This window comes from Pavona decussata, unplaced genomic scaffold (assembly GCF_977016875.1).
Source record: "Pavona decussata unplaced genomic scaffold, jaPavDecu1.1 SCAFFOLD_61, whole genome shotgun sequence".
Lineage (NCBI taxonomy): Eukaryota > Metazoa > Cnidaria > Anthozoa > Scleractinia > Agariciidae > Pavona > Pavona decussata.
In genome coordinates, this window is record NW_028145482.1 from 3,021,060 (window position 1) to 3,040,000 (window position 18,941).

Sequence of the window (18,941 nt, forward strand, 5' to 3'; positions counted from 1 at the left end):
AAAATTGATAAGTGGTTCAGAAAAGCTCTGCGAAAAAAAGATAAAAAAGTGCTGCTTTCAATTCGTGTATAAAAAGCTTGACCAGCTGCCAGTCACATTTAGCCACAGCAAGATAAAAATAATAGTCAACAAAACTTAAGTGACTGCACGGATAATTCCATCCGAAAAAGCACCAGTTGCATTCAAGGTAAAAACAGAACAATCTTTAAAATAGAAAATGTACAACATGTCGTCATCTTCGTCGTATTTCTGAACCTCCCCGCGATACCATCCCGGATTCCAGCTTGTTTCTTCCAATTCATCTTCCGTCCACAAGACATCCACTATAGTTCCCACATGCATGAACTGATTCAGAGAGTCTGCAGAGTCCTGTAGTTTTGTTGGTTGCTTTCTCTTTCTTTCAGAACTCCGAATGCCAACAGAGTCACTGCTATTGCTCACTGGTTCTTTGACCTCTCAACACTTTGTCTTCACGGCGGGTTTCCTTTCCAACTCACCAATCCTTTCTCTAACCTTTTCCTCTTGTTTAGCAACTTCATTCTCCAATGGTTCAAGGATGCTTGGTAGGGCTCGTTTTGAACCGCCGATCTCAATGGCTGGGGTCTTGTTTTTCAACAAATCTCGTAGGCAAGAGTTCCTGGTCGTCAGATTTTCCTCTTTGCCGAGTGCAAATGTTCTTGAGCGACGGATAAAGGACTTTCCCACCTGATTTCTGTAAATCTCTTTTGCAACTGTAACGTAGTGTAAAATACACAAGCGTTCTCTTGAAAACGCTTCCTCTGGATGATTCGCTTTAAGAAGTCCAACCCTTGCAATAAGTTCTTCCTTTGTACCAACTTCTAGAATATTATGGCGTCTCAGTATTGCTCTTAAGTGGGCAACGGACAACTTCATGAGACCTGCCGTAGAACTGGGTATTGACGACATCTTGCCATCATACAGATCATCAGCACTGAGCAGTTTTCTCGCTTCACCTTGCACCTCTACGATTCGCTGAACCAAATCGTACTTTTTTCCAGTGGAAATCAGATTGGCCTCAGTACACTTGTTCGCTAAAGTTGCCCTGCTCTCCTTATAAAGAGGGTGTTGCTACCAGGTTTCTCTTTTCAAGTCGTCTACTTCTTGCTCCCTCAGTTGTTTTCTGGCATTCTCAAAGTATTCCGTTGCTTCCTCTACTGAAACCCAGGCCAGAAAGGTACAGCTTTCAAATGTTATGGCGCTGGAACAGGATTCGCGCGGAAGCAAGTTTCAAGAACTTTGTCTGGTAAAAAGAGACCAGGGCACTCATCCCATGGCCCAGTTGGAAAATCGCGTCTTGTTTCGTAGCTCATGTAATGAAGCTCGCCAGAATCTTCCCATCTTTTAAAGTTGGGCAAAGGTTGTCGATCAAACCGTTATAGCACCTTTCCTCCACTCCATGAATCGTTTTGACGGAATATAGACGTACTGTACTTGTCAGTACCGGCTGTTCTGAAACATTTTAGTGTTCGGTAATCCTCGCGGTAACTTCCCTTAAAATCCTTGACCACACCCCAAACGTCCTCAAGATATGCCATCATGGCATTGTTTGTGGGCCTATAGTTCGTTTCATCCTCCTCTTTTCTCTCATTGGACAGTAGACTAAATGACTTAAGGCTTTCTTCATCTTTGAAAATAAATTTTTCTTCCGGACCAATACCTCTTAAGTACTTGATTGTTTCTTTATTGTACACTCCTTTTCCAATACACTGGATGACTTCTTCTGCCATCTTTTCCATATTTTCCTTGTGTTCTTGACTTCCTGGGGTCGCATTCTTATGAACCATCTTTGAACAAAAAGAACCGTGACTTGTTAAAGAGCTGTTTTCGGATGTATGGACACACTCAACAAAGTTCCTTTTGCTCAATTACTCGGCGAACGATCTTTGAGTTACCTTATCTAGATCTAGAAATTTTAAAAGCCGAACTAGGAGCATTTGCACAAGGAAACTGCCAGGGGCTTCTAAAGGTCCGTTATCGACTACAAAGCCCATGATTTCTTTCAGCTTTCCAGTTTCCAGATTCCGAAAGAACTTATCGAGTGAAGGTATTGTCATTAAATAGAGTATTTCATTGAAAACACGAAACACAGTTTCCGGCTCGGTTAGGGATAAATTGATGAGAGTCACTGCATTTCCCGTCCTTGTAACGTTTACAACGGTCTCAGTGTCTGGAATAAGTAGATCAACATTAGATATGTCCATGAAAAGGTGGGTCATGGGAGTTACCGCATTTACACAAGACTGATCGAAGGAGTGATCCGGTGTTTCGAAGTTGGACCAACTTTTTCCAGGTTTAAGAACAGGAGCAATATCTCCGCACACTATACACTTCGCATCTTTAGAGTCAAGAAGAAATCCATTTGCGTTCTCAAATGCTGAATCAACAAGGTAATTTACATGAGACGTGGACCAGTGCGCGTTGATTGGATAAATGTTCTGCGACGTGTTGGGTGCCTTGTGCAAGGATACATCTGCATTTACTCCCTTGCCGTGATGGTGGCGTTCTGCCTGTTTTGTACCTTTCCTGTAGTTCATTGTATACGTATACAAACAGGACGTGGATATGTTGAAGTCTGGCTTTGTTTTTGTTAACATCTCTTGAACATGTCTCATTACAGTTGCATTATCGGCAGCTTTAAACAGCGTAGTATCCAACAAGCCAGGATCAGCTTGAAGGCCACCTCCTCCACGAAGAACCCTGTCGCCCTCTCCGAATGCAAATTCTATGTATTGAGCAGGTTCAGGGAATTCTTCGCATTTCAGCCGTCGTCCTCTTCCACTGGCGATCACTTTTAATTTTTCCTTTTTCGTTCTTACTTTGTCATTTTGGATTTTTCTGCACTGCTGTGAAACAGTTAGATCACTTCTTACAGTTTGGCAGCTTTGGCTAATGTCCTTGAATCGTTTTAAATTTGAATCCAAAGTTGCATGATGTCTGCTAAAACTCCCTTTGAATTTTTTTACCTTTGATAGAAACAACGCTTTTCACGCTTGTTATCTGGGCAATAACAGCTTCCATGACATCTCTGTCCCTTTTGCTGTCCAAGTATTCCAAAACCTCACTGAAATTGTCCTTTAACCGAGAGTGTACAGTTTTCTTTACATCATTTTTCCTGAGATTTGCTAAGGTGTCGCTGACAGTTTTAACAACCTTTTCAATATTAGTCTCCTTCGCTTCTACAGATTAATTTCTGAGATTAAAGTTACTTGCGGCAAACTCGTGAGTTATTTCCAAGCCCGGGTTTCTAAGCAGGGCTTCTCTATTTCTTTTTCTCTAAGTTTTAAAAATCAAATATCCGACATGATGGAAACAGGGGCACCTGACGAGTAATACGGCGACAGCCTATGTGTGGAACGGCCAAAAAAGAAAATCTTGTTTGTTGCTTAATGAACATCCGGTCACCGGGAATCCGTTCTTTTATAATTTATGGGTGGATCATTTTTCTAACACAATTGAAGCGTATTTTTGGTCACCCTATACGACCTCCAACTGCCTGCAATCAATAATTTTCCAGAAAGCATCTACTCGACAGTTGCTGCTGTTTCCATCATGTCGGATATTTTGGTTTACGTAAACGAAAGCAGCTCTTGCTGTGTAGTTGCTGAGAATACTGATGAAACACTAGGCTTTTTGCCATGAAATGAAAGCTCAAGTTGACTATGTTCTCTGTTTTCCTTTTAAATTTACGCGACTCGTTAGTGGCAAGCGTGTCACCGTCGGAATAAAACAAAAAGCAGTCATCAAATTGAAGCAGTGTATTAAAGGAACTGACGAGCCTGCAATTTGGTTAATTCGAGATGAAATCAAAGCGCCAGGCAGTTCTGACATAACCATTGAAGCTTCCACCTCTCAAAATGCGGACACGGAGAAAATGGATTTTGACTCACCACCACCTAAAAAATCCAAAATTTCACAGCAGCCCACGCTGTTTGATTTATGTTCACCCGGGCGATCAACACCGAAAGATCCTTATTTTGCAGCAAGAGCCAGAAAGATTAAGATATACAGCCAAGCAGAAATTGCAAACACTACAGGCACGAATAAGGCGTACAGAGAGTTTTGGAATGCTAAAGCAGAGGAACTTTGTCATAGTAGCGCATTAAGCAGTTTTAAACCTGGAGAGTTTCATGGAGCGATAAACGTTTCCTGGATTCTTAACAAAACCAAGCTAATTAAGGATGAAGTAGGCATGCTAAAGAAAGAAATAGAACAAGAGTGTCCAGATCACTTGCTCAATAAATTCAAATTATCCAGAGCTACTTAGGACAAGAACATTGGACGGGTGGAAAACAACGAGACCTCACTGCGGGAACTCCGGGACAAGCTAACCGTTGCAAGAATGGAGTTGATTGATTCAAACAAGTCTCAACGCAAAGATGCGCAGAACAGAGTGGCTGACATCGAGAGAGAAGTGGACTCTAAACTGTCCGACCTTAGAAAATCTCAAGACGCACTGAGAAAAGCCATTGGTACAAGACGAAGCCTTCTCCAAACACTGGAAGCTAACAGAAATGATTCGTCGAGTTTTTCCAGTTCAGAAGGTGAAAACAGCTCAGTAGAAACTAAAGATGAAGACTAAAATCAGCCGGGACGAGACTTTGAACTGTATAATTTAGGAAAATTTATGAACTATAAAATTATGTAGTGTTTCGGTTTTATTGGTAGCTAGTTTGCTGGTTTACTGTTAACGTATTAAATAGCCCGATAATTTGTTTTGCAAATTTGCCTGTTATAAATTCACTTTAAATAAGTTTGGTTGAATGTTAATTTGCATGAAAACACAAGATAATTACAGTGTAGTTTGGTTATAATTCTTGCCTCAGCCACCAAATAAAATAATTATCTTCTAGTTTTTGTTCCTCAATTATCGAGAGGCAAACATGAGTCTTCACCTCACGCGGTCTGTCAAATTCAAACCATGTGTCGCACAAGTGATCAAGAAGTATTTTGAGATTTCATAGAGCAAAGGCTTTTTACACGTACACCTGCAAACATTTTGCCATATTTTTTTAAGCGGAATGATTTATCGGAAATAAATATTTCTACAGAAGGCCGAGACAGCTACCCTTATTAGCGCCACGTTTGGCCCGTTAAATATGGAAATGTCGCGCCTTTTTGCTGTCGCAGAATAAAAAACTTTCTTTATCAATAGTAATCTTCCGCTATCGTTCGTGTAAAAAGCTGATTCAAACTTTGGAATTTGACACGCAAACACGTTTGATGATAAGCCAATTACTGAATTAGAACATGTTTTTTCTTCGCATACATGTATTTCCGCTTTGATACAAGCAACAGTCTTGCTCGCGATGCGAGCAAAACTGTTGCTTTATTTCTTTTCATACACTTTCACTAGGGAGCCTGTTTGCAGGCACATCATTTCAATAACGCTAGGAAAAAGGTATAATTACTTTTATTAAATTTTGCGGGAATGAACAGTGAACGGAAGTACACTTTACGTAGCTTCACATCTAATGCGAGGGGACTGGGGACAACTTTGTGGTGAGCCATTTGGCTTGTTTGTAATCCATATCGAACCAATATCTGCATCATGCTGCTCAGAAGCCCTGTCTTCCATATCCGAAGTCGAAACAACGGAAAAATATGAAAACGAATCATTCATTATTTCTGCTTGTCATAGTTTCAACTGTTTTGGCAATCGAATAAGCACGTATTTTTCGATTTGCACATTTTGAAAACCATTTCGAACCCCCTGGAAAGTAAACTGTCCGTGTAACCCCCTAACCCCTCGGAAATTTAGCGCTTTCAGACCCCCCTCTCCCTCGGAATTTCTGTGATCCTCCGTGGGGGGGTATGGATATTTTCTGGAACCACACAATATGTATACTAGTAATAATCAGAGATTAGAGAGATGCGTTCGATCATTTGGGAAAAGAAAATTACATTAAGTGCCAGATATTTTTCACATGTTTAATAAAATCGCAAAAAATGTTATCAATCTATAACCCAGTGTTTATAATATAGTATATATTTGGTGGCTTGCTTGTCTGGACTGTGCATCCTTGCTGTGTGGACTGTTATCAGGTAAGATGCGTTGTTTACGTTTGAAGTTAGAGTTACAGGCATTTGGAATCTTGCGAAAGCATATCGATATGTTCATTTCCTTCGTTTCTAGCGGAAGTTGAGCTACACGTTAATCTCCGTTAATAGAGGAAAAGGAGCCAAAAGATAGATAATTATATAAGAAATAAAAAATAAATCACTAAATAAATAGCTAAATATACTAAATGAAAGAATAAAATATAAAAATATATTTGCTACGCAAGCAGTACGCTACGCGAGATTATAATTATTTGATTGTTCTTGAATCTTTTGAATGAAAACTTCGAAAAAAGCATTTTCTTTTTTAAAAACGCACAACATTTACGGTCGAATTCGGCAAGGAACCGGGAAAACATCAACGTGCCCGTTAAATTGCCATTGCCTTTGAGGAGACATTGAAAGCCTCCGCGAGACATCTTCGGCGTTGCGTTACAAATTTGCATAAATATTATTGAGATCATCTCAAAAGGCAATTTCCCGTTTTCTTCATTTTCTATCAACTGATTAGGATTGTAACCGTGTCTTCTACTGACAAATGACAGGATAACTCAGGTGGATAACTTGTTCACTAAACCCAGTTTTAACAGTGAAGGAAGCGAAACTAAAATATTGCGACTTTTCGGCCGCTGTTTCACAAGCTGAGAATGGAAACACGCGCCATCGAATTTACCTCGCTAAACCAGTACGCCGCACATAATTATGCTTTAATCTTTTGAATCAAATCTTCGAAAAGAGCATTTCCTTGATTAAAAACGCACAATATTTTCGGTTGCAATCGGCAAGGAACCGAGAAAACGCTTCAAGAGCGAACACTTTCCAGCTCGAGCGTACACGTCCGCACATCGCTCCAACAATATTAAAAACGCAAAACAAAGTTGGCTGTCTCGTAGAGTTGTTCCCCGTAAAACGGAATCAAACTGTGGCCGTTTCACTACAAGAAACCAACGCTGACAAAACTGGGTACTTATAATCAAATGACTCGATAAAGTGTCTGCCATTGCAACTGCACCTGTTCGTTTCACTCGCATTAGGAATGTTGCTTTTCTCGAAATAAATCATGGCCATTTGCCGAGCTACACAACTCGGCAACTTTTTGCTTTGGTGATCACAAATTATGGCCATTTGCCGATTTACAAAACTTGGTAGGTAAATTATTTGCCGAGCTACACATCTCCGAAACTGAAACTACGCAACTTGTCTCTTGATTTAGTCAGCGCAAGCCGGGCAGCGTTGGTTTCTTGTAGTGAAACGGGTAAACAACACTATGCCGAACTTATTCCTGTGTCTTCGCAGTCGTACATATTTCGTGAAGGCGTTGATAAATCTAAATCTAATCCGCAAGTCTTCTTTCAAACTTAAACTGCGAAACCATCCTAAGGAAGCACACCAAATGTGATGCAAGAACGTGAAACTCGACTCCCGCTGAAACGAAGGAACTGAACATCGATAAGCTTTCGCAATACTTTCGCAAGATTCCAAATGCCAGTAACTCTAACTTCAAACGTAAACAACGCAACTTATCTGATAACAGTCCACACAGCAAGGAAGCACAGTCCAGAATTTGAAAAGCAAGCAGAAGATCGAACTCAAGAAGGAAGCACACCAACACGCGAGGCAATACGTGAAACTCGACTCCCGCGAGGACTCCCGCTAAAAACAAAGCACATGGTTGATGGAAATGACGTCATTCGCCCCTGCATAATATCCTTCGGGGGGGCCAAACTGGTGTCGATGAATACGCAGTCGAAAAATCTCGATTTCGCCTGGATTAGGAATGCGTTCTTTGTCGAACGCAATCACAATTAAGTTGATTATCTTTCATGTTGATGACTGTCACCTTTACTTACTTTATCAGGGGTCAACGCGCTTTTGGCTCAGATCTGAGACTAAAACTCGTGCATAACCAAACTGACGCACTTCACTCATTATGTTATAAAAGCTGATACTATGCTGGCAGCCCACCCCTGGTAAGGCAATTATGACACATTTTATGATACCACTATATTTAGCCCTTGAGTCCAAATGTCAATAGGCAAATTCTCCTTACTGGTCTCTATACATTTTTTTTTATATAACAAGTTTGATTCCTCTCAAGTTAGATTTTTGTACTGTTGATCATTTTCTTTATTCTCATAGCTTCTCTGTTTAATATTGCAAAGAGAAATTTAAAATCATTACTAATAAGTGTCTCATATGGACACACTATATTTTACACCAATTTCCAGGCCAAAATAACCTAAATCTTATCAATATTAGAGCAAGAATGAATAGACGTACATTAGAAGTTTTTGAAGCCGTTGACAGACTAAACTCGCAGTTTGTGTTTTATCAAGTCTAGAACACTTGGCTGTGCCTTGTTTTTTAAACTTGATAAACCACCACTCCTGCTTGTTTATTAAACTACACTTCAATAATGATAATAAATAGTGGACTAGCCCGAAAATCAATGATATGATTAGAAAAAAATTCTTACAAGCCAGGTTTACCACTCAGCAACAGATGTCCAATGTTGGTTTAGCATTTATATTTTGTTATTCACTCTCTACATGTATCTAACATTTACTCATTAGCCCAGATTCAAGATTCCTGGAGTAGAGTGTCAAAGTGGTTTGCAGCGGTGCCAGTTTTGGAGAAAAAGAGCTTTGAGTACTTGGAAATACTGCGAGCAGCATTTCACTTAGCAGCATCAGGAACAAAGCCTGCGCCAAAGGTCAAAGACAGGTCTGGTGTGATGGCTCTAGCAGAAAGGCCAAGCCGGAAGGAAATCATTGACACCAGATAGTGGTTATCCCGTTTTAAATAAATAAATTTGTGATCAGGGCCATTTTGTGAATAAAGTTACAGTGTTCAATTGCACTAAAATTTTACTGGATCAAATATCTGATAAACGAAATGTTTTTTTACAATTGCATATTTAAATTCATAACACACAACAAGATTTTGTCTTTTTATCAATACGGATTTGGCCCAGGCCACTACGTCTCATACGCCGATTAGCTTTGTTAACAAGATTGCTTATGCAATGGATTCCAATAATTACTTAGCAGGTGTATCACTTGACCTATCTAAAGCATTTGATACTCTCAACTATGCTATTCTCCCATAACAAAAATTAGAAATTTACAGAATCATCGAGACTGCTCATAAATAGATTACTGATTACTTCTCGCACAGAACACAATTAGCCTTTATGTATAAAATTAGCTTGGCTAATCTTATGTGTAAAATCCAAAATAACCTGACTCCAGACGCTATGTCAGCTATTATTAAGAACAATGATAACATCAAGCGATATCAACTTAGGAAGAAACTGAAAATTGATGTCCCTCGTTTAAACACCTACTACATGAGGAACTCTGTAGCTCGTAGAGGAGCAATAGTTTGGAACACGTTGGTTCCTCAACTCAATGAAGATATGGACAATGTTAAGAAATATGCGATTATGGCAAGACGGTCAAAGACTCTGCTACACCTACATTTCGACTGTATCTCCCCTCAAACATTAACCAGAAGGGAGGAAGATTTTAAGTATAACTAGTGTTAATAATTAGTCGATACTAGAGTACCACCTTGTACTTTAGAATTTTAAACTTTTATTGTTTCAGACTTGTATGTAGTAAGTAGCTATATGATTTTAGCTGGTGTATATCCTATTTATTTTCTAATTCATTAGTTATCTTATTCAATTATTTAGACACGACCCCACAAGCGAAGCGTCGCTTTAATACTTATTGTGTATAAATAAAGATGATTGATTAATTGATTGATTGTGCTGGTAAACAAATCCAAATATTGTCTTTGTAATCAGATCTGTAGTGTACCTCAAGGATCTATATTAGGCCTGCTATTCTTTATATAAACGGTCTACCAAGTTGTCCCAACATGCTCAGCAGTATTTTATTTGCAGATTCTAGTTTGTTCAATGAGCATACGGACAAGAAAATCCTAAAAGACCACCTTACAGTTTTGGAAGCTTTTTGGACGGGTATGAAAGAACTTCTGGTGCGGCTACCAAACCATCATACAAACCTTTGTAAACATTTGGCGTTGCATTTGCAGGGAGTTGTCATTTTCCTTGTGTGAAAAATAAGCTCCAAGATTACAGTAATATCCACATGGTATTAAAGGTAAGAAACAATTCTAAGTTTTCTGCAAGTGTAAGCCCAGTGCAATCTGTCTGAGCTGAGTTTTGATCAAATTTGTGACAGTAGCTTGGCACTTGCTAAATCAAAGAGTCCCACCCTTGGAGATTGCTCGAGCGGCTTAAGTACTAACAAATCATAAGCAGAGCGGCTAAAACTTTCAACAGACCAGCCCTCCTCTCCGACAACGTTTGCGCAGCCTACAATTTAACTAACAACTGGGACCAGGTTGATCAGGATCTCTAGAACGTTACCTTCTCTGGCCTTGCTAAGCCTCACTGTCTTGACTGCTCCTGCCCTTACCAAAGCCAGAGTGACTGCCCCAGTGCGGATCCCTACCAGCTTGCAGCCCAAGAGTGGACCCATCTGCTTCTGATTCAACCGGCCATCTGGGTGGACCTCCGGGGAATGACTTGCAATGTTGATTGATTAAAATATGCTCTCAAGCAAGTGGTTATGCCTGATTTGTTAGTTAACATTTTATTAAAGAAATAAAAAAACTCGTTCCTTGTGCATTGTTGAGTTATTTAAGCACTTGGGAGTTTTTAAGAACGCTTGAGAAGTGCGAGAAGCATTTGCCTGCGGCTCTTGCTTCTCTAGCACTTTTCTTGTGTTCTTAAAAAGTTTTGCGTGCTTATATAACTTAACAATGCACTCGGCCCGTTTTTCATGTTTTTATTCTTTGCCATTAGTAGCAACAGCAGAAATTAAGAACTTAACGCATAATCCCTGTGACTAATAATCCTGTACATGTGACAAAGCCCACAATTAAGAAACAATAAATGAGGAATATTGTAAAACTATTAGAAATGATAGATTTTCTTCGTGTTATGCATCTTTGGATGCATGTCTCTGCAATTATCCAAGCATCTGATAACCTTCTGAGGAGTTGGGTCTACCCAAAGTTTATGACAGACTGATTTCTGTACAAACGAAGTGGATAGAGTAAATGATAGAGACTTAACATTAAAGAGAACAAAAACGATCGCATTTAGAAGCCTTTTACTTGCATAAGAAGGTGAAGGAATCACCTCTCCAAGAAAGTATCCCTGTGCATGGAGAAGGTGGCAAGATACAAGTGAAATAAAAAAAAAAATTCAAAATGGTTGGAAGCATTTCAGTGAAAGCAAAAACAAACTTGTCCTTGTCACTTTGGCAAAAAGAAGAGGAAGCACAAAGGTGGGCTTGTCTCTTTCCTCAAACAGACTGGTTTTTTTCCAAATGGCTAGTCTCTCTTTGGGAAGAGGGAGGATATAGAATTTGATCTTGCTTACATCAAGGACAAGGCAATTCATCCATGAGATTGTCAAAAGGGACACTGTCTTTTACTTTGTAGAACTACATTCACACTTGGAAAGCAAAAACTGTGCTTAACTGTTGATGACAACAGTGCATCTGACCTTCCACCTATGCTAGACTTTACACAAAATAGCTTCTTGATTGGTTCTATGAACAAGAGAAGAGCTACATCCCTGGTTATGCTTTTGAACACGTTCCAAGGCCCTTAGCCTGTGGAGGTGTTGGGCTCTTTGTTGACGAAACCCTTAATTACTCAGTGCTAGAAAAGGTTTTAACCTAATCATTCCAAGCATTGTGGATTGAAATTTCCTTTGTTAATCAAAAAAACGTTATTTGTGGAATCATGTACCGTCAACATAATTCCCCCAAGAGTTTTCTAAAATATATGGAAGAAGCAACTGTAAAATTTTCTTTGATAGGAAAGTTTGTCTTTTAGGTGATTTTAATATATGCCTGCAAAAATTTGAAACTTGTAATTATAGTACAAAAAATCTTTTAAAGAATCCCTAAAAGGAAAGTTATTTGATACACTTGAAACTGTAGACTCCTATATTGAAGTGTAAACGATAATTGACCAAATGAAAAAGTGATCATCCATGTCCTTCTCTTTGCCAGTATAATCTGATTCTCATTTTCCCTTTTCATCTCTTTTCTATTGTAATATTAATGATAATAAAAAATTACATATAATTTACTTTAATTTTGATGTATAGCCTTATCTAAATCAGCATTATTATGTAAAGTTAAGTTTTCTGTTTTCCAGCATGTTTGTAATTAACTGTAATCTTTTATGTCTTGTCCCGCCTGGACTAGCTTTGTGGCTATTTGCCGGACAAGCCTTTTCTATAATCTGAATCTGTAATAAATTATTGTTGTTGTTATTGTGGCAGAACAAAACAATGCCTATGAAGAATCACTGAAAATTGATCGAGCCATGATTCAGATAATCATTTGTTCTGTTGGTTACTTCAGTCATTGTAGGTTCACGTGGAATGACAGGTTTTTTTTTTTTCACGTCAATACAGAGAAGATTACATTAAGTTCATGAATGAAGTGATTGACAAGGGCTATGCTGAAGTAGTACCGCTCGAAAACAAGACAGAGTCAAACACATGGTACATACCACATCATGGCTTGCATCATGCATAGAAGAAGTTTAGAGCTGTCTTCGATTGCGCTGCAACCTACCAAAATCAGTCCATGAACAAGAACCTATTAAAAGGACCAGATCTGACGAACAAACTGGTCAGTGTACTGACAAGATTTCGCCAGGAGTCAGTCGCCTTTTGCCGCGACATTGAAGGCATGTTTCATCAGGTGCAAGTTAATGAAGAACACAGGGACCTACTGCGCTTTCTCTGGTGGCCCAAGGGCGATACAGCGAAAGAACCACAAGAGTACAGAGTGACAGTTCACCTTTTCGGAGCTACGTCCTCCCCTGGCTGCGCAAATTTTGTACTTAAAACCACAGCTGACGACCATGAAGTTGAGTTTGGCACGGCCGCCGCGAACATTCTGAGAAATGAGTTCTACATGGACGACGGTTAGAAGTCTGTAGGTACAGTTCAAGAAGCAGTCAAACTCGTTAAGAACACAAAGCTCATGTGCAGCAAAGGTGGTTTCAATCTACACAAGTTTGTATCGAATAGCAAGGAGGTTGTCAAAGAAATTCTGGAGTCCAACAGAGCAGATGGCGTGAAGGCTATGGACCTGGACTTCGATTCACCTCCTTTGGAACATACACTCGGGGTTCAGTGGTCCGTAGAAAAAGATCGCTTTAAGTTCCGCATCGTTCTCCAAGACAAACCATGTACCAGGCGAAGCATTTTGTCCACCACTAGTTTAATTTTCAATTCCCTGGGATTTGTCAACCATATCCATGGGAAAGGCAAATTAGGACTGTGAGTTCTGTCCTGTTGTCTCTTCTAGCAAGTAACGGAGGCCAGCTCAATGACAAGTCCTTACGGACATTGATGTGTAAAGTAGAGTCAATCATCGACAGCCAACCTCTAACCATCAACCAGCTTGCCGATCCTGACTCTCTGGCACCTATCACTCCCAACCACCTGTTAACCATGAAGTCCAAGGTGCTACTAGCACCCCCTGGAAGCTCTGAGCCAACTGATGTGTACTCACGCAAGTGTTGGAGACCTGTACAACACTTGGCCATCGAGTTCTGGTCACGTTGGCGAAAAGAGTTCCTCCTTAGCTTACAAGAATGACAGAAGTGGTCATGACCTCGCAGGAACCTGTCCATCAACGATGTTGTCTTGGTGAAGGACAAGAATGCACCTCGCAGCATGTGGCAGCTTGCCTGTGTCTATCCTGGACAGCAAAGGCAGGAGAACTGGCGCAGTGCGCTACCTGGAGAGACCTGTACAGAACCTGGTGCTTCTAGCACCAGCATGTGAGTGGAGACTGGTGAGGTCCTGGCCGAGGTGCCTACTGTTAAAAACGAATTGCGAGTTTTCTTCTTCTGATCACGCATAGTGATATTATGAACACTGGACATTGTTAGTTACAGTTGCACAAGCAGTGATTAGTGAAATATAAATATTTTAGGGGAGCCATGTGAAGAACACCTAATGAGGCTAACCTACTTATAATGATTATTAGTGACCCTTTCTGATTCGTTAATTCCATTTATTTAGTATTATGTCATTAGCTTTACACGTGGAAACATTTAGTACAACATAACGCCATTTTGCCAGTAGTCTTTAGTCCTCATTACTTATCGTCTTGAGAAGAGTATTTTAGTAAGAGAAGTCTTTAAGTCATCCTTGGCCTTTTAGAGCACAAGTGGGAACCGATGTGTAAGTACGATTATCTTAGTATTTTTGTCTACAGGTACTCGTCTTGGATATTAGTTTTCTTGTGCTCAATATTTTTATAGTTCCTTTAGCGTGGACCTTAAGTTAAGAACGTGACAACGCCCTAGTCTTTAATCTCGCCCTTTCGTCCTTTTAGCACTACAAATACCGTAGTCAAACAAGTTTTTATGTGTCTCAGCTCCCTTTGTGCTTTTAGACATTTCAAGTAACTTGGTTTTTCACTTTCCCGCTGTCACGTTTCGCTTGCTACGGCATTTCCGCAAGCGAATCCCGAGTCCTATTGTATGAATTTAATCGAGATGAAGTTTACTTGCTAATTTTTTTTTCTTTTTTTGTACAGTTAACAACGCAGTGTGAATAGCGTAAGAGGCTGTAGTGTGAGTTATTAGTTTTAAGTGTCTTAGTTCGTTTCTGCATGATGTGTAGTGTATAGCTGGAATAGAATAATAACATTGTAAGTAGTGTGGGGAAAAATAACAATTATATATTAAAAAAAAAAACATGTATAGGTTTGTTTAAATGAAATAAAGTGTTTAACCCTCCAAAGAAAATTTACGTAAGCACGGCCTTTGTTATCATGTACTTGCAGTTTTAAATAGCGCTTTAGCAATTTTTTTTTTCTTTTTTCAGTTAGCTAAGTCCAAGTGTATAGATTTTTTATCAGTTTCGATCCCGCCTTTTTTGTAGTTTAGCTACGAGCTCTATATAATTGTAAAACTATGTTGGATATCTTGGTTACCCGCAAACATTTAAGTAATTAGTTTCTATAATCTTTTGCATTGTATTTCAGTTTACATTCGACTTTAGTCAATTAAATCACCGACAATCAGTGACAATCCGTGGTTCCTGACTTTATTTGATTAGTAAAGCATTTCCCGCCCGTTACGTTCATCGCGACAAGTTGTTTGGCTTGTGACCTTTGGCTCTTCAACAGTCGCCATGAGCTTGGCGCTACACTGTTAAAACAACATCTCCGGCAGAATTGGCACATTTTCCAACAAGCTGGTGTGCCTGGCTCTTGGCCCCACTGTGTAACAGGATGAGGGAAATTCTGTATGCATGGGCAGACATTCTCTCATTCTCAAATTTAGCCAAAGCAGCTGAACAAAGTGCTAGGACATTGATAGCTTTTCTGGATTTTTTGCTCTGACACAACCAGCTGCTGCTCTGATAGCAGAATTCCAAAGCGGGCAAATGATGGATATTCAGCCGCCTTAACTGCCTTGGAATCTGTATGTCCCACAGTGCAACCATTGCCAGGCAGAAAGAAATGCGGAACAACATGACTCCCTTGTTCTCATGTGGAAGGACATAGAAGCCGCCCAAAAATGTGAACTCCTTCTCAAGGAAGTTCAATAGAAGCAAATCCCTGCTCTTGTGGAGACAAATGAAAACAGTGCTATGGACATTGATGAATATGACCGGAGCCAAACCGTTCTTGAGGGTAGCGATAACTGCTCCCAAGAAGCTCAAAAAAATCTAAAGAACTACTTGGGTCATCCTCTGCTACTCCTGCTGCACTTGACAAGGCCATTGTGTCTGCATCAGAGACTTTCTTGACGCTTGCAAGATACAGGTGGGTAACTGTATTTATATTTAATTGACTGATGTTTTTTATCCTTATTATACAGACAGGAGTGTTTTACAAGTGGCATATTTTCCATATCCTCACTAGTGAGGACACTTACTGATGACGTTATTTCCCCCTTTTTCGTGGTTGTTTGTGTAAACAGTCAGTAAAAAAAATAGAGAGCCGATAGAATTGTCTATAAAATAAAAATAAAATTGTACAATGCCTTGAAGCTATGAATTGTATTTCCTCATGTTAAAAACAATATTTTACTCTTTATTTTTATTATTTTACCCATTCTTTTGTAAAATACTGCCTCAAATTCTCAAAATTCATGGGACCCTTTCAAAAATCCAAGGGGGTATTTTGCAAATCATTAAGTGTAATTTTCTTCCAACATCGCTGGAAACCCCTAAAGGCATATAAAATGTTCCGGGATAACAACAAAGTTAAAGTTTCCACCTTTCTTGGCTGTACCACCAAAGATATGCATGAACATATCAAGCCTATCATAAGGAAAAATCCTGAACACCTCATCGTTCATGTCAGCACAAACAGCCTACGGGATAGTGAAAATCCAACTGCCTGTGTTGAAGGAATTATTGACCTCACTAGGTGGATTAAGAGTGCAGCACCAGAGTCAGAAGTAGTCTTATCCAGCTTGACAGCCCACCCCAACGATGACCAACTAGCAAACCATGTAAAGGAAGGAAACTCAACACTGAGGAACTTTTGTCACCAAAACCAGTGGAAGTTAATTGACCATTCTAACATCACTGTAGATCAGCATCTAAATCGGAGTGGCCATCACTTGAATGAAACAGGAACTTCTCAGCTACCACATAATTTTTTAGAAGTGATTAAACACAAAGAGTAGTACATTGCCGTCTGGGAACCTGTCACAAATGTGCTGCATGACAAAAAGCGTAAAAAGTGTAATGTTACGGCTTGGGGTAAGTCATTTAACATTGAATATAATTCCTTCAGCAAAGGCTTGGTGATGACTTCTCTAACTGTCAGGAGTCATGATAAGAACCTGTTTAAGTTACTAGAAAGAGCATGCAAAGTCAATCTTCTCCTTGACAGTACGAAGACGAAGCTCAAGAAACCCGAAGTGAAATTTATGGTCACATAGTCAGCAACTCATGCGGAGAAATTGAGGACAGTCAGCGGCAAAAGCTGTGGGCACGTTCATAGCTCTGTTCGCGCTACTGAGTCTGCGCAGCCGTGTAATATTTCAGTGCATTTGTAAGTGTCAGAATTCGGGTTTTCTTTGCAATGGCAAAGGTTTCTTTTTACAAAGAGCTGAATTAATTGAACATAGCCGACTTTTATGCAACGGAAATAAGACATCGGACACAGGCAAGTAAGTAAGTGTTCGAAATCCATCACATTATACCCAAGAGAGTCCGAAATGGCAAGGTAAGAGATTGGCATGAGCTTTAGATTGAATTCCTGCCAATGTTTAAAATTTCATCAATTCGAAAGTGATATATTTGTTGCTCGTTCTCCACTAGGATGAATATTTCATTAAGTGGAAGGGTTTTTAAAGTATTGAGAACACATGGGAGCCAGCAGAAAACTTAAACCACCATGCTTTAAGGTAAGATAATCGTTAGATCAAATCTTGTATTCTCCTTTTCAGTATTATGAAGCTGTATTGTGACGAGTAGGAAGAAATTTCACTGAGAGTCTTGATAGGATCAATGAGTCTTTAAAAATGGTACATAACACTCACCTTAGATGTAATTCCTCTTTACAAACCTAAATACGATGTGTTTTGCTTATGAAAATTTTGATTTTTTTCTTTAAGCTGCTGTGGTTTTTAACCTGTGATATTTTCTTTTACGTCTTATCAAAATCCCATGCCATCTGATGAAATTTAAATGATGGGAGGGATGCTCTGCATTGTGCCCTCCTTAAAAAGCTCAAATCTAAGAGCTTCTTACCAACTACCATTGCCTTCTGGGATGATGTTTTTAATTCGTTGTTTAGAGACACGGGTTCAAAATGTAAAGAAAGGGGTTACATTCTTTTAGAAGAGCATAATTTTGATCGGTGCCATTTTCCATTAACCTGCCATCAATTAGATGTGAAGCATGCACTCCATTACCTGTTGGAAGTGACTGTTGAAGCGCTCAAGTTGAAATTTAAGAAAGACGAAGTTCACAGGCTTGTGAAATTGGTACTGTTGGAGCGGAGGAAGAAGACTGTGGAGATGCAGTGGGTGTCCCTGTCTCAAGCGCAACGCATTAACAGCATTTGGTGCCCCCTCCCCTATCATTGTGAAGAGATGACAGATGACGACAAAAGAACTCTTCATGATGCCCTTGACCACGCCCAGAGGGTACTGCCACTCATGCAATCAGAAACCGAAGTCTCAAAAACAACAAAGTGAGCACACAAGTACTCCAATACCCAAGAGAGGAAGAATAACACTTTTTCACTCCGAGTCAACAGTAAAATATCAGATTCTTCAAGCTATCAGCAATCGTTGAAAAGTTAGCATTTGTGTCACAAATTAATGTTGTGATTTGATGTGTGATACCGTTTTAATCTACATGCTTTATTGGTTTGCCTTCCTTTTTCCTACCATGTTTTAAGCATGCACTTAAGGTTATCATTTCATGACTTAAAAAGAGTCCAGTGTTTTCTACTCGTGAAATTGGAATTCCCAGTCTGTAATGTTTATCGGTAGGGCAAGTTAAAAATTGATCCCCATGCAGTCGTTGCAAAAATTTGTGTGCCTTGCTTGCGACCTCGCGCGTTTGCTGCTTTTGATAGTTGCAACGATGGAGCTGTGTTTCTGCTTTTCGGAGCTCATGTTTTGCGCACTACTGCTAAGATTTCTGAAACTTGCGGTCTCGACTATTTGGCGATAGCGAGTTGGGTGAACATAATTGCCTATTGCATCGAAGACCAATTTACTCATTAGTTCTCCTAGCTTGTTATGTTGTCCCCCATTTCTCGATACTAGTACATGATCGCTGTTAGGCTTGAGAAGAGGGTGAATGTGGT

General features: G+C 39.7%; 1 pseudogene across 1 annotated transcript in view; it reads left to right on the plus strand.

The window, feature by feature from the left end:
• The window catches only part of LOC146479110 (uncharacterized), a 177,126-nt pseudogene that overhangs the window by 3,825 nt on the left and 154,360 nt on the right, over positions 1-18,941 (plus strand). The window lies entirely within an intron of this gene.